This window comes from Bos taurus, chromosome 14 (assembly GCF_002263795.3).
Source record: "Bos taurus isolate L1 Dominette 01449 registration number 42190680 breed Hereford chromosome 14, ARS-UCD2.0, whole genome shotgun sequence".
Classification (NCBI taxonomy): Eukaryota; Metazoa; Chordata; class Mammalia; order Artiodactyla; family Bovidae; genus Bos; species Bos taurus.
The window spans coordinates 43,176,418-43,204,235 of record NC_037341.1 but is presented as its reverse complement, the minus strand read 5'-3'; the positions used below and the strand labels follow the sequence as shown (position 1 = coordinate 43,204,235).

At 38.8% G+C, this 27,818-nt stretch overlaps 1 protein-coding gene across 1 annotated transcript in view; it reads left to right on the top strand.

Moving 5' to 3' along the window:
- The window catches only part of MRPS28 (mitochondrial ribosomal protein S28), a 102,107-nt gene that overhangs the window by 17,948 nt on the left and 56,341 nt on the right, over positions 1-27,818 (top strand). The window lies entirely within an intron of this gene.

Genomic DNA, 27,818 nt, shown 5'->3' with positions numbered 1-27,818 from the left:
CATCCCTCTGGGTCATCCCAGTGCACCAGCCCCAAGCATCCTGTATCCTGCATTGAACCTGGACTGGTGATTCGTTTCTTATATGATATTATACATGTTTCAATGCCATTCTCCCAAATCCCACCCTCTCCCTCTCCCACAGAATCCAAAAGACTGTTCTATACATCTGTGTCTCTTTTGTTGTCTTGCATACAGGGTTATTGTTACCATCTTTCTAAATTCCATGTAAGTGCGTTAGTATATTGTATTGGTGTTTTTCTTTCTGGCTTACTTCACTCTGTATAATAGGCTCCAGTTTCATCCACCTCATTAGAGCTGATTCAAATGTATTCTTTTTAATGGCTGAGTAATACTCCATTGTGTATATGTACCACAGCTTTCTCATCTGTTCATCTGCTGATGGACATCTAGGTTGCTTCCATGTCCTGGCTGTTATAAACAGTGCTATGATGAACATTGGGGTACACGTGTCTCCATTTTGTTTTTTAAACATCAGTTTATGACTTGGAATCAGAAGTCAGATTATAGCAAATCAAAATGACCCTGGCATTAACTTTTTTGGCAGTTATTGAATTAACTGACTTCTTAAATTTAATCAAGATTTTCTTCTGTAAAACCCATTAACCCATACCAGCACTTCAGTTCAATTCAGTTTAGTCGCTCAGTTGTGTCCAACTCTTTGCGACCCCATGAATTGCAGCACGCCAGGCCTCCCTGTCCATCACCAACTCCCGGAGTTCACCCAAATTCATGTCCATTGAGTTGGTGATGCCATCCAACCATCTCATCTTCTGTCGTCCCCTTCTCCTCCTGCCCTCAATCTTTCCCAACATCAGGGTCTTTTCAAATGAGTCAGCTTTCTTGCATCATGTGGCCAAAGTATATTGGGGTTTCAGCTTCAACATCAGTCCTTCCAATGAACACCCAGGATTGATCTCCTTTAGGATGATATCAGCACTTAGACAATTAGAAACTAATAGTTCTGTACCATAACTGGGCATTTTTGCTTCTTTCATTTGAGATATATATTTAGCAAAAGCTAGTTGTGTTTATTCCCAAACCCATTTATATTATTGCTAAATAATTTATTTGATTATTACATAAATTAATAAAAATGAGTTTCGAAAGGGTCTTTGTTCTTATGAAAGCTAATTTTAATGTTTTAGAAAGGCACCATAAGGGAATCTTTTTAAAATAAAATTGCTATTGAATTAATTTAAGTAAACTATAAAGATTGGGATGGGGGCAGCAGTTCTTTCTGTCCCTGTGTTAGTTTAAAGTGACTGACTCTGGCAATCCCAGACTTTGCAGTATAGATATTGTTTATTTAAGGAGATCAGTGCAGAGCTCCAGTGAGTGGACCTCTTCTCAGTAAGAAGGCCTGGCCCCCTCTCAGAATATTTGCATTAATTGCTAAGTTAATATCTCTATAGTTTATGTGTATACTTGTTTTATGGAGTCCTCACTTTGACCTGCTTTTCCATGAACCAATCTATGAGTCAGGGGACTTCTACTGTAACTTAAAAATATAAAGCACTTTTCCCTTTAAACAGTTGTGTGTTATTAGTACAGCACACAATTTCACAAAACTTGTCCTAGTGTGGATTAAGATCATTTCATTTCTATATCTGATAATCCTGATAGCCAGTCTTTTTAAAACATATGTTGGCACCTTATGTACATTATCTGATTTGTTCTGCACAAGAAGCATAGGCAGTAGAAGATATTATCCCCATTTCCCAAATGAAAGTAAGTCTCTGGGCATAAACAAGGTGCTGCAGTCACACAGGTGTAATTAACAAGGCAGAGATTAAAGCCTAGGGCTGTGTGTATCCATCACTCAGGAATGTTCTTTCACTTTGCTGTGCTGCTCTCTAAATCCTATAGCATGTAGCTATTAGTACTAAAGTGTTATAGAAACTTCCTTAAAATAGTCTGACATACGAACCAGCTCAATACCAGGGACCTTGAAAGCAGTATGGTAGTGAATCTCTTTAGAGGTCTGTTAAAGACTGGTAGGTAGTCAGTTCTAATATCCTGGGTTATGGTGTCCATGGTACAGTGTGTTTGGGTAGTATTACCACCAATAATCTAATGGCCAGCAGGTCCAGGCTTTGTTTTGGAATGGTTGTGAATCATGATTGTGGTGACTCTTGTAGTCACAGAAACTAGTTAATGTCTGACAATGATAAGTAGCTTAGAGTCAGCATGCCTCTTGTTATTTGGGAATGACATATTTCAAAAAAGTTTATTTTGCAAAGGGTAGAAAGTTGACTCTTTATGTATAATGCAATTTTTAATTGATTCATTTTATAAAATGTGTCATTTGTTTTCTTGAACCTTATTAGACCTAAAGTTGTTTAACTTGTTTGTCTTTGTTTTGATGACCTAAGGTCATAATTATGATCATTAATTTCTGTATTGTATCACAACTTAAATATATAGAATTATTGTTCCTCAGCCACGTAACCCTCTGGTTTTGTAGTTTTTGTGTTTCACCTTTGGGTGTCATGTTTCTTTTTCTATTTGTATTTGTGTCTGCATTTTTAGCTTTCCTAATTTTCTTCTAATATTCTGATGCCTGGGAAATCAGTCATCAAAATTGTGCTTAAAATAAGACAACTAGAGTTTGAGTAAGGACCTCGCAGCCTCTTAAGTAAGTAAAGTGTATGTACTTTAGTAAGCGAATGTCGATGTGTATCTTGACCACTTCTAAGCTCCCCTGCTTAATTCTCACCGAGTTCTGTGGAGACTTGATGTCACCAGATAACTAACTTCCTGATCAGTGACATGTAACCAGGTCGGGGTCTGGCCCCTATGTTGACTAACCTGTTCACTGAAACCCTTGATAGGGATGGTCATATATCAGAAAAGTGTTTGTTGAATCAATCAAGGTACTAAGTGTCTTGGACAGGAGCAGTTGTCGTGGTTGACTCTTTAACACCTCTAGTAGAAAGAGTAGTGAAAATAGGATGGGATTATTGGATCTCAAATACTACTTGAGATGGTGCCAGTTCTTACAGTGAGTGAAGTGAAAGTCACTCAGTCAGGTCTGACTCTGCGATCCCACGGACTGTACAGTCCATGGAATTCTCCAGCCCAGAATACTGGAGTGTAGCCTTTCCCTTCTCCAGGGGATCTTCCCAACCCAAGGATCGAACCCAGGTCTCCCGCATTGCAGGCGGATTCTTTACCAGCTGAGCCACAAGGGAAGCCCTTGTGCAAAGTATTGCTTTATGGCATTGATTAGTTTGGTTGGCTTGGAATGTACCCATAATACATTTTATTAATCTCAAGAACTAAGTTGCTGATTTTATTAACCTTGCTGCTGCTGCTAAGTCGCTTCAGTCGTGTCCGACTCTGTGTGACCCTATAGACGGCAGCCCACTAGGCTCCCCCATCCCTGGGATTCTCCAGGCAAGAACACTGGAGTGGGTTGCCATTTCCTTTTCCAATGCATGAAAGTGAAAAGTGAAAGTGAAGTCGCTCAGTCATGTCCGACTCTTAGCAACCTCATGGACTGCAGCCTACCAGGCTCCTCTGTCCATGGGATTCTCCAGGCAAGAGTACTGGAGTGGGGTGCCATTGCCTTCTCTGTTTATTAACCTTATTTTTAAACAAATAGGCCATAGTATAATCTTTCACTGAGTCAGCAAATATTTAATGAGCAGCTATTGTGCACCACTTCTTGTTTTATGTTAGTGATGTACAGATGAAAGACAGTCTCAGTGTTCAGGGAATTTGTGATTCAGCTCGGGGATAGGGAGTTTGTGATTCAGCTCGGGATAGAGATGTAAACCAATACACATAGTATCGTGTCAAGTTTTATTTACTGTACCCTAACGGCATGGAGGAGCCTGGTAGGCTGCAGTCCGTGGGGTCGCTAAGAGTCGGACACGACTGAGCAACTTCACTTTCACTTTTCACTTTCATGCATTGGAGAAGGAAATGGCAACCCACTCCAGTGTTCCTGCCTGGAGAATCCCAGGGACGGGGAAGCCTGGTGGGCTGCCATCTATGGGGTCGCACAGAGTTGGACACGACTGAAGCGACTTAGCAGCAGCAGCAACGGCATGGAGAAGAGGGGATCAATGATGGAGTCAGCTTGTGTCAAAGACAGTTTCCCAGAGGAACTAGCAGTTGAACTGAGTTGTAGAGGGGGGATAGGAGATACAAAGTGCAGAAAATGAGAGGGAGCTGTACTTGCCAAAGTTTTCAGTGAGAGAGAACTCAAGTGGCTTAGTTGACTTAAGTTTAGGAGAAGTGAATTGGGAGATCAGGGACATGGGCAGGAGCCAGATCCTTAAGGACTTTATGTATCATTTTCAAACATTGAGGCTTTACTCTGAAAGTGGTAAAGATATGAAAATATCCTGACAGGTACCACACTGTGTTTCAGTGAGATCATTCTGGCTGTGATGTGGAGTATATATTAGAAGAATGAAACCAGAGTTAGAGAGGCCAGTAAGGAAGCTTCTGGAAAGAAATAACAAGAATGTGAATTAAATCTGCTGCTACTGCTGCTGCTGCTAAGTTGCTTCAGTCGTATCCAACTCTGTGCGACCCCATAGATGGCAGCCCACCAGGCTCCCCCGTCCCCGGGATTCTCCAGGCAAGAACACTGGAGTGGGTTGCCATTTCCTTCTCCAATGCATGAAAGTGAAAAGTGAAAGTGAAGTCGCTCAGTCATGTCCGACTCGTAGCGACCCCATGGACTGCAGCCCACCAGGCTCCTCCATCCATGGATTTTCCAGGCAAGAGTACTGGAGTTGGGTGCCATTGCCTTCTCTGTGAATTAAGTCTAGGGGTCAGGAAAGGAGATTTTTACTAGTAATTTAGGAGATAGAAGAAACAGGTGTTGGTGACTAATTGTGGCTTGCAAGTCAGAGGGCAAAGCTTCTGATGGTGTTTGATTTTAGACACGAATGAATAGGTAAATAGAAAATTGAGTTATATTGGGGAAGTGGAGAATTTATATTGAAACTTTTGCCTGCTTTAAAAAAAATTTTTTTTAATGTCCAGATTTAGATTAGTCTGATTCTCCCTTTCCCACTCGATGGTTATAATACTTCTGATTAGTATCAGTTAAAGAACATTCCTCTTTTTTACTGAAATATCAAATCCTTATGGCTGAACCACGCTTACCTTTTTGGTTAAAGAGCCTTATTCTCTTTTTTATTTCATTAATTTATATTTTTTAAATTAAATTGATTAATTTTAAATAAATTAATTTCATTAATTTATATTTTTATTTTTTTGTGAGAATTGTATACCTTTCTGTCAAATCCTAAGATTCAATTTTATGAGTAAAGTCCATTGATTTATTCATGCTTCATGAAGATTGCATCTCTTAAAGCATTATTTCTACTCACTTCTCTCTTACAACACACAAGATTGACAGCTCTGAAAATCAAAAGGCTTCAAAACAAGCATGATTGGCAGTTCTAAGGTAACTAGCACATGCACTGAATATTATTTGTACTTTTGTTTGACACTGAGGTGTAATAAACAAGCTAATTTTCCAGTCTTTGTTTCTATTTCAGGTTGTGTGATGTATAGGGTCACATAAAGAGTGGAATGGATACTGAATGTTTCAAAAACTAAAGTTTTCAAGGTATATTGGTAGGGGGAAAGAGAAAATAACAATTTAAATTAAGTAGCTCTTTTTATTCCAGAGGACTTGGTTCACAGTTAAAAAGTAAGCTTGTTTTTAAATAGAATGGTTATTGAAAATCATTCTATTAGGTTTTCTCAACACAGCTTTGATTATTTTCTAGGAAATGGTTAAGAATATATGTAAATTATAAAATAGCTTAGGAATGATCTGAGTTCATGAAACACATGTAATTCCAACTCTGAATAACATTAGACAAAAAAAAAAAAAGACAGGGGACAGGGCTCATAGATACAGAGAATGGATTGGTGGTTGTCAGAGGTTGCAGAGTGGGTGTAATGGAGAAGGTGGTCAAAAGGTACAAATTTCCAGTTATAAAATAAATAAGTCATGGAGATAAAATGTACCACATGGTTACTACAGTTAATAATACTGTGTTGCATATTTGAAAGTTGTTTAGAGAGTAATCTTAAAGGTTCTCATCACAAAAAGTTACATTTGTTACTGTTTATGGTGATGGATGTTAACTGGACTTGTGGAGACCTTTTCACAATATACAGAAATAGTGAAGCATTATGTTATACCCCTGAAACTAATATAATAGCAAATGTCAATTGTACCACAATAAAAAATTTTTTTAATGAATAACATTATAGTTTCCCACCCACCTCCCCTCAGGTATATGGTATAGCATATAGTTCTTTTATTTTGATTTTTTTGTCTATTGGATTCTATTTTGATTGATATTCAAAATTCATTTACTTTTTGTGGCTTATTCACATACATGCAGCTGTATCAACCCAGAGACTGTGTAAATTTAAATGTCTCGTAAGTTTGCCTTATATACTTTCTTAGGACTGTAAAGGTTAAAAGTGAATCTGGAAACTCCTTAGGTGGCTACTTGTTAAGGAATGCAAGCAATTAAGTGTTCCCACAAAAGCTTTGAAGTTAATATCCTATTAGGACAACAAGGATAAAAAGTCAAGGCTGCACTTGTACAATTGGTTCAGGCTATAGTTCTATTGACTTAAAAGTAGATTTTAGAAAAATTAAGTTATCTTAATAGAAATTGTGAATCCTGTTTTAGTTTGTAGAATTTCATATTAATTTAAATTGCCACTTGATAACATCTAGAGACTTTCAGGAACCCAGAATTTCAACATGTCCTTTGTCATTTGTGGTTTATAATACAAGCAATAATAACTAACATTTGTTGAACACTCTGTGCCAGGCACTTTGTTCAGAGATTTGCATGTGCTTTTTTAAACATCTTTTTATTAAGTAGATACTAAAATAGATACTGTTAGAATCCTTATTAAAAAGCACTGAAGAAATAAAGGCTTACAGAGATTTTAAGTAACTTACCCAAGGACAGCAGCTAGTAAATAAGCAGAGAGGAGAGACTGTTAGCTCTAAGTCCATATTGTTAACCTCTGCTTTATACGTACTCATCAAATGCACTTCCAGGATGCGCGTGTATGTGTGACTTGCTAATTTTCTCAGCAGATGTTGAATATCTTAATTACAGTGTGCTGAATGCAGTTTAGAAGAACTGTATGATGTCTTTAAGAGGAAAGATGCATATAGCCCAGTAACACAGGAATATATGAATGAATGCCTAAATGAATGATGTGATTAAGCATAGAAGTGTTCAAAGTAGAACTGGAGAAGTAAGAGTTGAAATGGTTTTATGAAAAAAAGAAGGGGGCTCCTCCCGGAGATGAAACTTTGGCTTGAATCTGAAGAGTAGGGGAAGGGGCATTGGAAGATGGATAATGACAGGACAGTGGTGGAGGAGATGGCGTGAGCAATGGCACAGAGTTGAGAATAAGCCTGTCTTCTCCATCTGTGTAACACATTACTCAAAAACTTAATGGATTAAGACAATAAACATTTATTATCTCATGCAATTGCTGTGAGTCAGGAATTTATGAGTATCTTTGCTAGACCTTCCTGGCTCAAGGTTATTATGAGCTTCATTTAAGATATTGGCCAGGCTGCAGTCATCTGAAGGCTTAACTAGGGCTGGAGATTTTGCTTCCAAAGTGGCTGCCTCACATGCCTGGCAAGTTAGTGCTGGCTGTGGGCAGGAAGCCTTAGGCCTTACCACATGGACTTCTCCAGGGCTCCTTGAGTGTCCTCACTGCATAACAGTTAGCTGTCCCCTGAGTGAATAAGAGAGACCTTGGAAGTGGTTGTGATGTCCTTTATGACCTAGTCAGACATTGTCACTTCTGCCATATTCTCTTCATTAGAAGTAAGTCAGTAAGCCCAGCCCACACTCAGTGGCTGAGGAGTTAGTCCCCACTTTTAGAGGGAGGTATGAACATAGCATGTGTACATTTTTAAAATCATCATGGGTCAAGAGCCCATGGCTTGGATGAAATTTTAAGGAGTAATGAAATATTTGGGCTTACCAGATGGCTCAGTGGTAAGGAATCTACCTATTAAGCAGGAGACATGGATTCAGTCCTTCCATCAGGAAGATCACCTAGAAAAGGAAATGGCAGCCCATTCCATTATTCTTGCCTGGGAAATCTCATGGACAGAGGAGCCTGGTGGGCAACAGTCCATGGGGTCACAAATAGTTGGACACAAGTTAATGACTAAAATACAACAATGAAATATTTGCTTTACTAGACAGGCAAGGATCCTTACAGAAAACTGAATTTCAAGATGAAAATTTGTGATGGTGGAGATACAAAGGAGCTGAATTTGGGGACTGGTGTTTTTGGATGATACACTGGTAGTGATATGGGAGATGATAGGCAAGGCCAGTTCTGAGACTATCATAGATATCCAGACGGGCTGACTACTAGTTGGACTAGAGCAAGAAAAAATGGGAAAGGAAAGTTAGGAGAGACTGTTCGAAGCAGTTGACTGATAGGTTTTGCTGACTGGTGCCAGCCCAGGTGACTAGAAAGATGGAGGTCACAGCAAAAGGAAAGTTGGATAGAGTTGCTCTTCATAGGGCAGGGCATGGAGCTTGGTTTTAGACATGTGGTTATTCTGTAGATGTTTGGCCATTTGCAGCTGAATTTATGAGAAATTAAGATATAGAAAAACAGTATACCTGAAATTAGCAACTTCATCAGTTCAGTCGGTCAGTCATGTCTGACTCTTTGCAACCCCATAGACTGCAGCACGCCAGGCTTCTCTGTCCATCAGCAACTCCTAGAACTTGCTCAAACTCAAGTCCATCAGGTTGGTGATGCTATCTAACCATCTCATCCTCTGCCATCCACTTCTCCTTTTGCCTTCAATCTTTCCCAGCATCAGAGTCTTTTCCAATGAGTCAGTTCTTCACATCAGGCAGCTAAAGTGTTAAGAGTTTCAGCTTTAGCATCAGCCCTTCCAATGAATATTCAGGACTGATCTCCTTTAGGATGGACTGATTGGATCTCCTTGCAGTCCAAGGGACTCTCAGGAGTCTTCTCCAACACCACAGTTCCAAAGCATCATTTCTTTGGTGTTCAGCTTTCTTTATAATCCAACTCTCACCACCATACATGACTACTGGAAATACCATAGCTTTGACTATATGGACCTTTGTTGGCAAAGTAATGTCTCTGCTTTTCATATTGGGCTCTAAGTTTCTATATCTTCTATATCAGCAAAAAAACAAAAAACAAAGGCAACAGCATCAGTGCAGCTTTGTGTTTGTGCCACATTAAGCGAGAGTGATTTTTTTCCCCCCAAAAGAAATCTTGCAGTGTTCAGGTTCAGGCATCTCGTTAGAGCTCAGTAGCTTTGTTTCTAAAAGTGAAATAAATGCAAAGGTACAACTAGCAGGTGGGATCCTTTCAGAGGATAACAACCTTGCCAGGTGTATTCAGCATAGGATCGTATTGTAGGACTTTAAGCAGAGTTCCGAAAACGCGTTCATTTATTTCTGGTAGAGTCCTTGTTACTTTACCTTTTTTACTCTTAGTCCTCTTGTTCCTCTCTTCCACCTCCTTAGCAGATCTCTTTAGCTCCTTCGTTAGTGAAATTAAGTTCACACATTAGTTTAATCTATATGAAATTGCTACTTTTTAGAGTAAAAAAAAAAGTTGAATATCTGAAATATCATATTAATTTAACTTAGTCCTCCCTGGCTTTCCTAGTCTCTAAATTTTCTCTGATATTATCTTTTCTAGAAAATTTGATAAAATTTGAAACATTTTACCCTTCAAACTATTCTCTTCCTCCCTGTTTCCCAGATTGCCCTTATTTTCTACATTTTATTTCTTCCCCAGCCCAGCCTACCTGACTCTGCCCTCACCAAGTGCTAACTAAAAGCTCCCTCTTAAATGCATCAGTGGCCTTCTGGCCCTCTGCCCAGTTATCTTTGCTGAAGCTCTCCGTAGTGTTCAGTACTGTCTGTGGACCATTTTCATTCCTGAAATTGTCATATACCTCCTTTTTCTTGGTTCTCCTCCTTTCTTTGTTCTTTCTTTTTTTTTTTTACATTCCTCTAAAACTGCTTTCTAAAATTTTAGAGAATAAAAATGATAGGAAGGAGATACTCTGATTTTTGGAATGTGTAGGGAAGTTGATAGCAGGGCAAGCGTCAGGAAGAACATGAGTGTGGAGGGCAAAAGGCCTTTGTTCTAATCCTCTGACAATCAGTATGTACAGTAAAAGCTCTTTTACCCCAGAGTTTTAAGCCAACTTTTTCATTCTCCTCTTTCACTTTTATCAAGAGGCTCTTTAGTTCTTCTTTACTGTCTGCCATAAGGGTGGAGTTGTGTCCTCTGCATATCTGAGGTTATTGATCTTTCTCCTGGCAATCTTGATTCCAGCTTGTGCTTCATCTAGTCTAGCATTTCGCATGATGTACTCTGCATAGTAGTTAAATAAGCAGGGTGACAATACTCCTTTCCGATTTGGAACCAGTCTGTTCTTCCATGTCCAGTTCTAACTGTTGCTTCTTGTCCTGCATACAGATTTCTCAGGGGGCAGGTGAGGTAGTCTGGTATTCCCGTCTCTTGAAGAATTTTCCATGGTTTGTTGTGATCCACACAGTCAAAGGCTTTGGCATAGTCAATAAAGCAGAAGTAGATGTTTTTCTGGAACGCTCTTGCTTTTTCAGTGATCCAACGGATGTTGGCAATTTGATCTCTGGTTTCTCTGCCTTTTCTAAATCCAGAAAAGTTCATCTGGAAGTTCACTGCTCACGTACTGTTGAAACTTGGCTTGGAGAATTTTGAGCATTATTTTGCTAGCTTCTGAGATGAGTGCAATTGTGCAATAGTTTGAACATTTTTTGGCGTTGCCTTTCTTTGGGATTGGAATGAAAACTGACCTTTTCCAGTCCTGTGGCCACTGCTGAGTTTTTCAAATTTGCTGGCATATTGAGTGCAGCACTTTCACAGCATCATCTTTTAGGATTTGAAATAGCTCAACTGGAATTCCCATCACCTCCACTAGCTTTGTTCATAATGATGCTTCCTAAGGCCCACTTGACTTTGCATTCCAGGATGTCTGGCTCTAGGTGAGTGATCACACCATTGTAGTTATCTGAGTCGTGAAGATCTTTTTTGTACAGTTCTTCTGTGTATTCTTGCCATCTCTTCTTAATATTTTCTGCTCCTGTTAGGTCCATAGCATTTCTGTCCTTTATTGTACTCATCTTTGCATGAAATGTTCTCTTGGTATCTCTGATTTTCTTGAAGAGATCTCTAGTCTTTTCCATTTTGTTGTTTTCCTCTATTTCTTTGCATTGATCGCTGAGGAAGGCTTTCTTATCTCTCCATGCTATTTTTTCGAACTCTGCATTCAAATGGGTATATCTTTCCTTTTCTCCTTTGCTTTTCACTGTTCTTCTTTTCTCAGCTACTTGTAAGGGCTCCTCAGACAACCATTTTGCCTTTTTGTATTTCTTTTTCTTGGGAATGGTCTTGATCCCTGCCTCCTGTACAACGTCACGAACCTCCATCCATTGTTCTTCAGGCACCGTGTCTATCAGATCTAATCCCTTAAATCTATTTCTCACTTCCACTGTATAATCATAAGGGATTTGATTTAGGTCATACCTGCATGGTCTAGTGGTTTTCCCTTCTTTCTTCAGTTTAAGTCTGTATTTTGCAATAAGGAGTTTATGATCTGAGCCACAGTCAGCTCCTGGTCTTGTTTTTGCTTATTGTATACAGCTTCTCTATCTTTGGCTGCAAAGAATATAATCAATCTGATTTCAGTTGGTTATTGACCATCTGGTGATGTCTATGTGGCAGAAAGTGAAGAACAACTAAAGAGCCTCTTGATGAAAGTGAAAGAGGAGAGTTAAAAAGTTGGCTTAAACTCAGCATTCAGAAAACTGAGATGATGGCATCCAGTCCCATTGCTTCATGGCAAATAGATAGGGAAACAATGGAAACAGTGAGAGACTTTATTTTTTGGGTTCCAAAATCACTGCTGATGGTGACTGCAGCCTTGAAATTAAAAGATGCTTGCTCCTTGGAAGGAAAGCTATGACCCACCTAGACAGCATATTAAACAGCAAAGACGTTACTTTGCCAACAAAGGTCCATCTAGTCAAAGCTCTGATTTTTCCAGTAGTCATGTATGGATGTGAGAGTTAGACGATAAAGAAAGCTGAGCGCCGAAGAACTGATGCTTTCGAACTGTTGGTAAGGCTCTTGTGTGTCCCTTGTACTGCAAGGAAATCCAACCAGTCCATCCTAAAGGAAATCAGGCTGAATATTTAGGACTGATTGGAAGGACTGATGCTAAAGCTGAAACTCCAATACTTTGGCCACCTCATGCGAAGAACTTATTTACTCGAAAAAACCCTGATGCTGAGAAAGATTAAGGGCACGAGGAGAAGGGGACGACAGAGGATGAGATGGTTGGATCGCATCACCCACTCAACGGACATGGGTTTGAGCAAGCTCTCGGAGTTGGTGATGGACAGGGAAGCCTGGCATGCTGAAGTCCATGGGATCGAGAAGAGTCTGACATGACTGAGTGATTGAACTGAACTGAACCCCAGAATTTAAGCCTAGGTTAATTTAGCCAGGCATGCTCACTCTCTCAGTCGTGTCTGACTTTTGTCACCCCATGGACTGTAGCCCACCAGGCTCCTCTGTCCATGGGGTTTTCCAGGAAAGAACACTGGAGGGGTTGCCATTTCCTCCTCCAGAGGTTCTTCCCAACCCAGGGATGGAACCTGTGGCTCCTAAATTGGCAGATAGATTCTTTCCCACTCTGACACCTGGGAAGCTCTACTTTAACCAAGAGAATTGTTCAAAAAGCAGTGAATTGGAGCTCTCCTATTTTAAAAAATCCCAGCATTATAATAATTGAAAAATACTTTAAAAGACTATAGTGCTCATTGTGTTCCACTCTTTGCGATTGCAAGTACTGTAGCCCCACCAGACTCTTTTGTCCATGGGATTTTTCAGGCAAGAATACCAGAGTGGGTTGTCATTTCCTCCTCCAGGGAATCTTCCTGACTCAGGGGTTGAACCCATGTCTTCTGCATCTCTTGCATGGGCAGGTGGATTCTTTACCACTGAGCTCCTGGGAAGCCCTCTTAAAAGCCTATAAATGACACTATAAATATATCAGTTTGTATGTATTACTTCTTCTTTCATTTGGTAAATTCAGGTTCACCATAGTCCTGTACTTGAAAATATGATGCTTTGCTTTTCACTTGTTTTAATTTTTAAGAACAGATTTTTTTCCATAAGTATACTACAGTTAGATTTCCTCTAAAATTTTATTTCAGAACCTTAATTTTGGACCTAAAATAGAATACTTTGTGTTCCTTTTAAAAATGCAAATTAGCTATGAAATAGGTATAATTAGACCCTTAATTAGTACTGATTGAGCATATTATAATTTTCATGTGGATTTTATGCTGTTGCCTGTGTCATTTTTTAATTTATTAAGCAAATGATTCTTTCCTTGATGTATTTTCCTTGAAGGCATTTAAAATATACAGTCCTTCTTTGAAAATGTGGTTATCGAGTATTTGTTATGATAAGTAGTGGAGAGAGCTGTCCGTCTTCCAAAGTGGAATATATGATTGAAAGTTATCTGGCTTCCAAAATACGTTGCTGTGAAGGTATGTATTTTGAGACTTAACATTTTTACTTGAGTTAACATCACCTCAAAACTTCTATTTTACTCACCATCATTTAGTTTCAGCCTTCACCTTTATTTTTTATTTACTGGAAAGACATATGCCAAACTATTTTTGAATGTTAACAGCTAAACATAAACTCTTAAAGTCTCAATCTGTTCCAGAAACTAAATATCTTTTCCTAATTGCAACTGGAAATATTTTAGCTTGCCTATTTCTTGAATGTAATTTATTTAGAAACTTTAATTTTGAATTTTGCTTGTTTTCCAAATACTATACCTTCAGCATGAATTTTTTTTGAAGTTGGTATCATTTATTTCACCAAAGAAAACTTTCTGGAGTTTGAAGGAAAATGTTCCCAAAGTGGTACCTAAAGCTGAGTATATGCTAGTTTGATATAAATTCTAGGTATGTAACTGATGGTGATGATGACATTGATGATTGCTAACAGCAGCAGCCACTTCCTAACTTTAGCACTGGCTTATGAAATCTCTCTTTTGGCAAAAATAATTGAAGAATATCTGGTATAGTACCTTGTAGATGTTCACCATAAACAGTCATTGCTTACCTTTTTGTTAGACAAGAGTCACAAAAGCATTTAGCTCACATTAGGTATTGCAAGTTTGGGTTGGTATATACTGTTATTGGGCTTCCTAAGTGGCACAGTGGCAAAGAATATGCCTACCAATGCTGGAGCCACAGGAGATGCAGGTTCGATTGTTTCCTGGGTTGGGAAGATCCCCTGGAGGAGGAAATGGCAACCCACTCAAGTATTCTTGCCTAGAAAATCACATGGACAGAGGAACCTGATGGGCTACAGTCCATGGGGTTGCAAAGAGTCAGACATGACTTACCACACATGTACACACGATACACTATTATTAGTTCCCTTTTTGTATTATAAAGGAACAAAATTGCCTTCAGTGATGAGTGCTATGTATTCCTGTTTCAATAAAGAAGTGAGATCATCCTAATTTTAAGCAGAAAAATGAAATTAATGTTGAATTAATGAGAATTTATTATTTTCCAGAATGAAAATTAGGGTGTATCTGTTCTTGTCTTCATAGTTGTCTAACATTATCATAATCATTATAGCCAGCAGTTACTAGCTTTAGCTCTTACTGCATAGAGTCACTTTACTTAGCATCGTAGTGGTTTAGGTCCAGTGGCGCTGAAATAAGAATTCCTGAACTTGAATCCTGGCTCTTCAACTTACTAATTGTGTAATTTTGGTCAAGGTGATTAACTTCATGGACCCTCAGTTTTGTTGCCTTTAAAATGGATGAATGAGATGATTAGTCCAGTTGGTTTGGGTGAGAATTAAATAAGGTTGTCATCATCCTCATGAACAGCTGACATTACCTTTTCTACAGGTCAAACAGATAACGATACTTTACATACATATCTTAACTCTCATATTTACAGAGGAAGAAAGTGAGCCTCACAGAATTAAGTGACTTTCCAAATCATTTAGATTTATCAGTTATACTTAGCAGAAACCTTACAAACTTGTGGATTAAACAAATAAGAGACTTACTTTTCTTGCATAAGAATCCTGGATGCTGGTGGTTTCTGGGGTGGCTTCAGCTGTTTGACATTAGCGTCGCCTTCTTCTTGCATCACAGGTACAGAAAGGCTGCTGATTCCCCTGGGCTACATGTCTTGTGTTCAAGAGAGGAAGAGAGTCGGGGAGGGTAGAGTCAGTTTCTCTGCCTCTTTTATCAGGAAAACAAAATCTTTCTTAGCAGTCTCTTCTAGATTTCAGCCTACCTTTCCCTGGTGGCTCAGATGCTAAAGCATCTGCCTGTAATGTGGGAGACCCAGGTTCGATCCCTGGGTCAGGAAGATCCTCTGGAGAAGGAAATGGCAACCCACTCCAGTATTCTTGCCTGGAAAATTCTGTGGGTTGAGGAGCCTGGTAGGTTACAGTCCATGGGGTCGCAAAGAGTCGGACACGACTGAGCGACTTCACTTTTCCTTGATCAAACCTCATGGCTCCTCCCTAACTGCAGAGAAAACTCTGAAAACCAGCGTTTAATCTTTTCACTGTGATGTGCTGCAAGGGAATAGGGGAGGGGAATTACTCTTATCTAGCCAGAGGGCCAGGCACCTTTGCCTGTGCATGCTAAGTCACTTCAGTCATGTCCAACTCTTTGCGACCCCATGGACTGTGGCCCACCAGGCTTCTCTGTGCATGGGATTTCCCAGGGAAGAATACTGGAGTGGGTTGCCATGCCCTCCTCCAGAGGATCTTCCTGAAGGTCCAACAGCTGTTCAGTGGCAGAGCTGGGATTCTAAACCAGGTGTATGTGTGTATGTGCTCAGTCGCATCTGACTCTCTGCCAACTCATTGACTGTAGACCACCAGGCTCCTCTGTTCATGGGATTCTCCAGTCAAGAATACTGGAATGGATTGCCATGCCCTCCTCCAGGGGATCTTCCCAACCCAGGAAAAAAACCTGCAGCTCCTACAGCTCCTGCAGGGGGATTCTTTACCACTGAGCCACCAGGGAAGCACCTAATCCAGCTGTGTCTTGCTCCAAAGCTTATTTCTCCAGTTCTGCCTCTAAGAATTAAGACATCCTCACAAACAATTTGAAGAACCATTTTCCAACATCTGTATACAGGCACAGTTTTTCTTCTCGAAATTTTGTGTTTTTCAGAATAAAAATTACTTACCTTTTTAGGCTGGCTGAATTTTGAAGGTATGAATTATTTGTCCCTCCCTATTTTCAAATAAAACATAAACCAAAAATTAATGATTGAGTGCTTTTCTATTAGATATGATTACCAAGTTATGTTTATTTCAGGGAATTTCTGATAACATTTTTCAACTTTCTGTAGTAAAAAAACACCCATAATATTCAATACATCATTAACGTAATAAGGTTTTGCCTCTTTCCGTTCTAATTATTATGTTTTAACTCATGGTAAATAAGTTTGTTCTGTGCTCATTTCCTAAGGGGTGGTTATCCACTGATTTCATTTTCTGGAATGAAATTATGTCACAATTCTTGGAAACTGCATATTTATTTATTTGTTTTGTTTTTTCAGAGATGGGGGTGGGATGAATAGTGGGTGAAATGAAGGTCATAATCCTAATTCTTGATTCAGCCCTCAAATACATAACCATAGCTTACTCTCTTATTTTGTCTTTTTAATATTTGAGATAAGTTGCATTGAATTTTGTAGAGATAAAAGGATAAGGTGCAGTAGTATTTTGAGCCAGGCAGCATTATTCACATTTTGTAGGCAAGGAGACTAAGCCTAGAGAAGTAAGGCGACTTGTGCAATCAGTGAACTAGTACACAGTAGGGTTTGGGTTGGAGCCCAACCTGTTGCACGATGTGTTGGGAGGATAGAATCCTTAGCAGTCTGTTCACTTAGAACAGATCATTCCATTTCTTTTAAAATATTTAATAACATGTTTATCAAATAAAAAATACCTCTGCATGCATATATGCTAAGTCGCTTCAGTCACATCTGACTCTTTGTGACCTTATGGACTGTAGCCTGCCAGGCTCCTCTGTCCGCTGGATTCTCCAGACGAGAATACTGGAGTGCGTTGCCATGCCCTCTTCCAGGAAGAAAATGCCTCTAGGTATCACTTTTTACATTTGAACATTTTTGTTGCAGTAAGCTTTTGTGAAATAATAAAGAAACATTATTAAGTATAAACCATAGTTTATCCTTTTGATTTCTGTCATTGGGCAATTAAACAGTATTTTTATTATTAAAAAAGGAAAGTAGAAAAAAGTGTACATCTATCATTGTAAATATCCAATACTGTGTCCTTCTACACTGAAAATTGATAGCTTATTGGTCTTTCCCATTTTTCTGTATACTCTTGTTTAAGTATACTCTTTAAGTATACTTCTGTATACTCTTGTTTAAAAATATGCTACTGACCAAACCAAATTCAGTTGAATCTGTTGGTTCCTTCATTTTAGATTAAAGCTTTAATTCATTTATTTATTCTATATATTGATCACTGCAGTGTCAAAGCTAATTATCTCCATTGATCATGCCAAACTACTAAAATTGCACTTACATTGGAATTTCTATTGTTAATTTTTTCTTTTTGTTTCAATTTACAAAAGTAATGCAGTCTCATAAAAAAGCTATGGGAAATTCCCAAGTAGGAAAATTTGAAAAATTCTTAGGTTCAATTCTTTAACTATGTATGGTGATGAGTGTTAACTAGACTTAACAGTGCTGATCAGTTCACAATATATACAAATATTGAAACATAATGTTGTTCAAGCTGAAACTAATATGTTATGAAAAGTGTAAGTGAAGTTGCTTAGTTGTGTCCGACTGTGACCCCATGGACTGTAGCCTGCCAGGTTTCTCCATCCGTGGGATTTTCCAGGCAAGAGGACCAGAGTGGGTTGCCATTTCCTTCTCCAGGGGATCTTCCCGACCCAGGGATCAAACCCAGGCTTCCCACATTGTAGCCAGATGCTTTACCCTCTGAGCCACCAGGGAAGCCCGAATACAATGTTATATTGTCAGTTATACCTCAAAAAATATATAATATATGAAAATATATATATATATAATATGTTATATGGTCAGTTATACCTCAAAAAAAAAACAACCAAAAAACTGCTAAACTGACAGGCACAACAACGACAACAACAACAAAAAACACTTCATAGGTCCGCCAGTCATTTTGGTGAATTTCCTTTCAGTCTTCTCATTAGATACAGGTTTTCATCTTATTTGTATATGGTTTTAATCTCCTGGTATAATTTTGAATCACAAGTTTCTCACTTAATTTTGTAGTACAGCCTTTTTCATTATGAAGAATGCTTTATATATCACCTAATATAGCACAGTTTCTTTAAGTAGTCCTGTTTATTAGACATGTAGGTTGTTTCTGCTGTTTTAACTCTTGTAAGTGGCCCAACTGTGAACATCTTTGAGGGTAAGACTTCTAGGACTATTTCCTGAAGAAAGATTAATGGAAATAAGTTGACCTTTCTTGGTAGTTCAGACTGTAAAGAATCTGCTTGCAGTGCACGAGACCCGGGTTCAAGCCCTGGGTTGGGAAGATCCCCTGGAGAAGGGAATGGCAACCCATTCTAGTGTTCCTGTCTGGAAAATCCGATGGACAGAGGAGACTGGTGGGCTACAGTCCGTGGGGTCACAAGCATTGGACATGACTGAGTGACTAACACACACACAAAGCTTATTAATATTTTTCAGGCTTATGCAAACCGATTGAACATTTCGTAGGTTTATTTATTAATAGTATTTCTTTTTTTTGGTAAATTGTCAGTTTCTTTGCTGAGCTAATTTATCTTTTTGAGATTGTAGTGTCTTCCTGACCTATGTATATGATGAGTGTTAGATATAATTAATGTTCATCTTTTTTATCATTTTATTACAGAAATAATTCAAGCTTATTGCAAAATACAATAAATTCAAGTAAATTAGCAGAAATAAACAGAGATCATCTAGTAAAAAAATAATGTAAAAAAAGCTCTTAACAAAAAATCTTATTTTTGAGTAGTATTTTATAACTGCTTCCCGGGTAGGTCCATGGTCAGGAATATGCCTGCCAGTGCAGGAGACATGGGTTCCTTGGGTTGGGAAGATCCCCTAGAGAAGGGAATGGCAATCCACTCCAGTATTCTTGCCTGGGAAATCCCGTGGACAGAGGAGCCTGTCACACTACAATCTGTGGGGTCGCAAAAGAGTCGAACATAACTTAGCCTCTAAAACAACAACAATTTTATAACTAGGTTTTCCCTCCAAATAGTTAGATATCTAGGTATGTCATCAAGAAAATTGTTAAAGACCATATAGTGTGTGTGTGTATGTATATATATATATATACACACATAGTGGGCATTCCTGGTGGCTCAGACAGTAAAGAAACTACTGCAATGCAGGAGACCTGGGTTTGATCCCTGGGTCAGGAAGATCCCCTGTAGAATACTACTCATTCCAATATTCTTACCTGGAGAGTCCCATAGACAGAGGAGCCTGGTGGGCTACAGTCCATGGGTCACAAAGAGTCGGACACGACTGAGCGACTAACTTTCACTTTTCATGTAGCATTCCATTACTAAACTATTGATATTATTGACATTTCCAGTTTTCAGTACTTTTATAAACACTTCAGAGATAATTCTCTGCATGAATCTTGGTATGATTATCTGACTATTTCCTTGAAGTAAATTCTTTGGAATGGGAAGACTGGAAAGGATGTATATTTCCTAAAAATTTACACATACTTTCCATTTGCCACAAAGAGACTTATTTGTCCCTAACACTGGTTGTTATATCATTTTATCTTTCATGTAGTCTAATAGACAAAAATAGTGGCATTGTTTTAGTTTGCATTTTTGATGACTAGCAGTGGTTAACATCTTGCCATTTATTAAATTCTGGAATGAATGTTGTATTCCAGTTTTATTTGCCTATTCCAATTGCTCATTAGTCTTTGGATTTGTCACTTTTTAATTTATACCCTTTGCCAAACTGTTAAAACTATTTACTACCAGTTTACTGTTGGTTACATTTGTCATATAACATTTTCCTATTATTATTGATTTTTACATGCTTTTTCTTTTATACTTTCTACTTTGGTTGTCATGCTCAGAAAAACCATTGTCTCCGTGGAAATATTGGCATATGTTTCCTTCTAGTATTTTATAGTTTTATATTTCAGCCTTTATTTTAAAATATTTAAAATTTATCTTGGAATAAGTCAGAACTGCTACTCCCCCCCCACCCCACCCCATAATAAGAATTACTGATTCGCATTGAGCTCATATGACTTTCTTTTATTATTCTTAAGACTGATTCATTTGAATTTTAACCTCTCTTACTTCCTTAAAATCTCTATTGTCCAAGTGACACTTGTGACTTAGTTGTCATTGTCTGCTCATATGCAAAATTAGTTTTGACTAATTTTTTTTAATAATATTAATTTTTTTTTATTTATTTGATTGTGCCGGGTCTTAGCTGTAACATGTGAGATCTAGTTCCCTGATGAGGGATCGAACCCCAGCCCCTGCATTGGGAGCATGGAGTCTTAGCCGCTGGACCACCAGGCAAGTCCCTAGTTTTGACTATTTATATTATTAACTTATTTTTGAGCTATGTAAGACTGTAAACCACAATGTATTGTGTCATTCTCAGCATTTTTTCATTGGTAAAATAGAATAGGATATATTAGAATGCACTGCACATAGCAAGACTAATTATAGCTTTTTGGAAACTTATTTCAGTTGTGTGTTAATGTGTGTACAGAAGATTTCTCTCTTTTTTAACAAATATTTATTTATTTATTTTTGGCTGTGCTGGGTCTTCATTCCTGTGCTGGCTCCTGTGTGGTTGTGTCAAGGGGGGCTACTCTCTAGTTGCAATGCTCAGGGTTCTCATTGTGGTGGCTTCTCTTGTTGTAGAACGTGGGCTTTGGGGTGCGTGGGCTTCAGTAGTTGCAGCACATGGGCTCATTAGAGCACGGGCTCAATCGCTGTGGCCCTGTGGGCTTAGTTGCTCCGTGGGATGTGGGATCTTCCTAGACCAGGGATCGAACTTGTGTCTCCTGCATTGGCAGGTGGTTTCTTTACCACTAAGCCACCAGGGAATCCCAGAAGGAGCCTCTTGGGTGCTAGGTTATGATGTGAACTGTGTTTCTTACTTTGTCAGCCATCATTGTCCAGAGATTGTAAAGGTGAGGTTAAAGGCAATTGTGGAAGACTAAAACCACTGCTGACCAGAAAAGGCAAAGTGGCTGGTGCTGGAATGTGATAAAAACTCTGATTTGTGTGCACCGGATCTTCTGATCTGAATAGCTTCCCTCTGTCTTCTGCTGCTAATCACACTTTCCCCCTGGTCACTTGTCAGCCTGCTGCTGTTTCCAATGTTATAAACTCCCTCCTGGCAGAAGCACCAGTGGAAGTTAGTGGTGCTTGGCCAAATTTTCTTTTAATCTCTGCTACACATTTAGTTATAAATACTAACTTGCCTTGTCTTCCTGTATAGGAAGCACACCCAATTTATAGAAGTAAAGCCCCTCACTGTCCAGAATATGCAGTTTACTGCATAGTTTAGGAAGTTGCTGTTCCCAAATTGTGTGCCGCAAACCTGTTGGATAATACCTCTTTTTCATCTTTACTATATGGTTGTAGAAGCTAGCGTTCATTTTCTTCTCCAGATCAGCATACTGCCTTTACTTTGCCCTATGAATATGCATTAGTTTTCCATATTAAAGATAGTTTTTCTTCTTTCTAACGACTGAAAGTATGAGCTATCCTTGAGTAGATAAATTCTAGTTTAGTTTCTGAGAAATTTAATTTGTCCTTTTGAATTATATTTAAGATTCCCCACTATTTTAGAGTGATGTATAGTCGTGTCCAACTCTTGTGACCCCATGGAATGTAGCCTGCCAGGCTCCTCCATCCATGGGATTCTCCAGGCAAGAATACTGGAGTGGGTTGCCTTTTCCTTCAGGGGATCTTCCCGACCTAGGAATCGAACCTGAGTCTCCTGCATTGCAGGCAGATTCTTTACCGACTGAACTACAAGGGAAGCCCCAATATGTATAGTCCATGTGTAATATTTCCATTTGGTTTAAGTAATACAGGAAGTATTTAGTACATGGCTCTCCTTTTTAAAAATAGCAATTTAAAGCTATCTTTCTGTGTTTTTGATCTCTGCATTTGAATTTCATATGCTAATAGTATGTATCTTTAAAAATCATATTTATCAATACTTGTATTTTTTTCTTCAGTTACCTGTTAGGAGAAAATAAGGAGTTTGTATTCACAATCTGTTTCATTGTTATGATTTTTAAAAGCAAGAACTTTCTGATGAATGGACACATAAAATGCTGTAGCCATTTTGAAATTAGGTTGGTAGTTCCTGAAATACTTAAACAGAGTTACCACATGACCCAGCAATTCCATCCCCAGGTTTATAACTGGAAGAAATGAAAACATATGTCTACTCAAAAACTTATAAACAAGTGATCATAGCAGTATTACTCGTAATAGCTAAAAGATGGAAAGAACTCAAATGCCCACCTACTGCAAAATGTGATATTTATATGTGTGTGTGTGATTCAGTCATAAACAGTGATGAAGATACAACCTGGCTGAACTTTGAGAACATTGTGCTAGGTGAAAGAAGCCAGTCACAAAGGACTGCATATTGTACAATTACATGTAGATGAAATGTCGAGAGTAGGCAAATATATTTAGAGGTGGAAAGTAGATTAGTGGTTGCCTAGGGATGTGAAGAGGAGGGGAAGGGCTTAAGGGGTTGATGGCTAGGGGCTATAGCGTTTTTTTTTGGATTGATGATAATATTTAAGAATTGATTGTGATAGTGAATGCACAACTCTTTTTTTAGTGAGTACAGTATACATAAAGCCATTGAAGTCCTTATTCTAAATGGGTGAATTATATGCTATGTGAATTATATTGTAACTTTTTTCATATGGTTATCTTGTTATAATTCATGATTATATTTGAAACTGTCACAGATCTCTTTAAGAGTGGGGTGGGGGGAATGTTTTCATAGGCTTCTGTTTTCTTTTCATTCAGTTTTGTAGTTAGAAAATCCAGTGTTTACTTGAGAATGATGGAAAAGGCCAAGTAATATCTTCGAGGCATTATGACAACTTTTTATCCCGTAAGTACTCTGAAAGTGTCTCTGGGAGCCCAGGTCAAAGCACTGTACTGTCTTAAGAAAACCATCCATACTCAGTGTCTTCTGGAATTCCTGATAAATTTCAGTGAGTACCTGGCCAACAGAACATTCTGTTACCCAGCTGGTTGTCAAGGCGTGGTTCTGGAGCTACACATTAGAATTTGCATTTCTAACTTCCTGCTTCCCTTTGCTTTACTCTATTGGATAGTTTTTGAAAGGAGTAAGGTTGTGCCAAAAGTTAGATTTTTATGCTGTCCATGCTACTCACTCACTTGATCAACTCTCCCTGCCAAGAAAAGGACTCAAAAGCATTGTGTCACCTGCCATAAAGCTAGGTGTGTCTCCTCTCTCCCCAAGTCAAGACATTTTGAATCCTAGGCAGATGCAAACAGAGAGCGATAGTCTTTCCTGAAAAAGAAATGGCAGCATCAGGGATGTCCGGCTTCCTTTGTGTTTCATTTTGTGAACTTGAGCAAGTCATGCATGGTCTTTGGTCCTCAGTCCCATCAGCTTGTTGATCTTTTTTGTGACTTACCAACTCTAAAATCTATGATTTTAATTTGGGGGGAAATGATCTGATTACAGCTGTCAACAAATAGGCATTTAGACACACTGACTGCTCTTATTCATGGTTTCCAAAATTGCAGGCATGCTGATTTCATAGGACTAATCCCGCTGCCCTCCTCTCCCTTATCATGGCTTCTAAAGGAAAGTCCATTGTTTGTTTATATTAAAGGCAGCATTTTCCCAAAGTTGCTATACAGTGCAGTTCACCTCATTTCTTAGCCCAAACAATACATGTGGTGCCACAGAGTCTACCGTCAAATGGCTCTAGTTAGTCCTTTATAAAACAAGCTCAGAGAGGTCCTTGTCACTGCCGTGTTAGTCAGAGGATCCCAGCAAATAACCTCAGACTTTATTTATAGCACTGTATGTTTTGGATTTATAACATTCTATCTGTTATAGACGTAGTATATTATTTGCTTGGTTACTTTATAATTGTGATAGTTTCATGCCACCCACCGTAGGTTTTTCTGCAGTGGTTATTCTAACCACAAATTAAGGAGTTATTTTTCTGTGGTTCAGTTATACACAAGAATTATATTGCAAGAGTTGCTGGAGCCCAAGTTCTGTAAACAGTTTTTTTGGAAGAAGTCTTTGTCTAACAGACTTGACTAGATTGCTGGTACTCAGAACGTTAGAAGTCAGAACTTAGATGCGTAAAATGTAACTTGTCAATAAAATCGTAGAATATTGTGCTATAAAATGTCAGATGAGAATCTACCAGCTGCTGTCCACGTTGGTATATGGCAGCAGTCTTTTCAGTAGAATAGAATTATTGGAATTTTCCTGTGCCTAGAGCAGTGATGGTTTATACTTTGGGGGTCATAGGCCAACTTGAAAATATAGTGAAAGCACATTGTGTGTCTAGGAAAGTTTACACTTGTATATACTACACACATTTTGCATGTAATAGCACAGGGTTCACAATTCCCCCAACACATTCATTAACCTTTAGAGACCCATGAACTTAGGTTAAAAATCCGTGGTCTGGAAATCTGGGAGCAAGGTAATTTTATTTTTTGGAGTCACTAATGGTGATAATTTGGAGGTAGAGCCATATATTCCTCATGGCAGCATATAAGGTGGCTGGATTTGTTGAAATAGCAACACACATGCTTGGCTCTTCGATTTACTGCTGTGGCCAGACATGTGTCATAGTAGGTGCTCTGTGAATATTTATTGAATGAATGAAATTGATCCAAGGAGAAATGTATTCTGTGGAAGAAGAAGTGACTCTTATTTCCAGATTTCTGTGTATCTTTTTTCTGAAAGTGAAGAAAGTGTTAGTTGCTCAGTTGTGTCCAATTCTTTGTGACCCTATAAACTGTAGCCCCCCCAGGCTCCTCTGTCCATGGAATGCTCCAGGCAAGAGTACTGAAGGGGGTAGCCATTCCCTTCTCCAGGGATCTTTCCGACCCAGGTATCAAACCCTGGTCTCCCACATTGCAGGCAGATTCTTTACCGTCTACCCTTTCTTAATAGCTGATAGTTCAGAAGCAAAATAAGACAAAATGAGAATGCATCTAATAACATTACAGAGGAGGCGTTTGAGGACCATTTACTTCTCACCTTGCATAGCCATCATTTGTTTTTCTTTTGTTGCAGATGACCAGATTTTTCCATCACTCAGTCTTTTCCATTTCAGACATTACTTTAGTAATTAGAGAAAAGGCAGGTCTCATAAAAAGATTTTGTACTGTTTCTACTTATTTTGAAAACCTGCAGGATTTCGTGAAATATAGTTTTGGCTAAATTTTTGGTTTGATAAATGATGGAAATTTTGCTCTGTGAGATTTCAGTCCAGATTTCTAAGTTCTTTTTCTATACATTTAAAAAACAATAGCCCAAAGCTGGGCTCAATATTTGCTTTCTTCTCTGAAATTCAAATAGATATCTAAGATTTTGAAGTTTTTTTCTACTTCCCTGGTGAATGACTTCAAAAGAAAAGCCTTTCCATATAAATGCCTTTTTTTCTTAAATAGGTTTAGTACATTATCCTCAGTCACTTTTTGAGAAGTAAATGAAATTACATTGAAGTTCATATATAAATTACCCTCTTTGTTTTGTTGTTGTTTTATACCACACCTAAGAAAGGGAATTCTTAAATTGATTGACTTAATATAAAAGTCTAGTTCATAATCTCAGCTATAGGAGTAACTTTTAAACAAGAAGCTAATATTTAATGACCAATCGCTATGATTCAGGCAAATGCTTTACATGTATCAACTCATTAACCCTTACAACATTATAATTGGCACACAATGTCATTCCTATTTTATAGTGTTGGCAACTGAGAGCACAGAGAAGTTGAATAACTTGTCCAAGGCCAAGTGTCACCCACTCACAGAGCTTGAATTCAAACAATTCAAACATTTGAAGTCTGATTACAAAGCCTATACTCTTAACCACCTCTAGATTGCCTCTTAAACTCTATAATCAGGAGTGGATAAATGCCAGAGGCAGTCAAGGAAGGCTTCACAGAGGAGGTTGGTCATATTTGAATTGATTCCTAAAGAATGAGTAGATAATATAAAGAGTATGTGTCGAATTATGTGAATTGAGACCAAGCAGAATGTTTAGTATAGGCATCAAAATCTCAAAATATTTATTAATAGTAAAGGCTCCAGGGAAAAGGAACTTAGCAGTTCTGTCAGAAGTCACTAATCAAATATAGAGAAACTTATATGTTTCTCTGCATGTTGAATGTATGTTCAACATGTCCTATCAGCTATTTGGGGCAGTGCTGGCCACACTTCTCTCTGCTGTATCCTCTTTTGCTACTTGAGGAAATCTACCCTCCACCTCTTTGCTTGGAGCCCAGTTGGTTTCCCATCCCCCTACCCAAGGCCTCAGGCAAGGCCCTCAACCTTGGTTATCCAACATGACACCTATCTACTGGGTAGGTAGTTGAGTCAGTTGAGTCATATCCGACTCTTTGTGACCCCGTGGACTGTAGCCCACCAGGCTCCTCTATCCATGGGATTCTCCAGGCAAGAATACTGGAATGGGTTGCCATTTCCTTGTCCAGGGGATCTTCCCAACCCAGAGATTGAACCCACATTTCTTACGTCTCCTTCATTGGCAGGTGGGTTCTTTACCTCTAGCCCCACGTGTATAGGGCGATTTGAAATTCCATCAGAAAGCATATTGCTCATGCACAACCCTTGTTTCTTGCTTATGCTGAGTGTCTTTTGCCGTTTTCAACACTGTTTTCCAACAGTACCATTAGTGACACCTGACCACCCAAACAGTGGGCTATGGGCAGCCATGCTGAAGCCACGTGGGCTCTTTCACCTGATTAGACCAGAGTAGGCACCGACCCCAAGCTGGAATCAAACCAAAATTCCATCCCCTGGATTTTGGAATTGTGAACAAGGAAAAGGTGATTAGTCTCTTCATATATCTCGGCCTTTAACATAAATTGAAAGGTTTTGAGTAACCATATTGTATGCCATGCAGACTGAAGAACAGAGCTGGTTCAAAGAAGAAGGAATTACACAGTCATGTGGCAAGAAGAGAGGTGAGATGCATTAGAGAAAGTTCACTGCCCGAGTCTCGCATGGCTCCTCATAGTTTCTGGACCCTGCCCTTCTTGAGGTGCTTCCCTGGTGATACAGTGGTAAAGAACCTAACTGCCAATGCAAGAGACACAAGAGAAGTCTGCTCCAAGGGTTTCTGAAGGCACCATATAGCCTTATAATGAATTCACTTTTTCTCTCTCTTCTTAAGCTGAAAGTAAAGTGAAAGTGTTAGTTGCTTAGTTGTGTTTGACTCTTTTCAACCCCATGTACTATAGCCCACCAGGCTCCTCTGTCCATGGAATTCTCTGGGCAAGAATACTGGAGTAGTTAGCCGTTCCCTTCTCTGAGGGATCTTCCCAACTTAGGGATCAAACCCAGG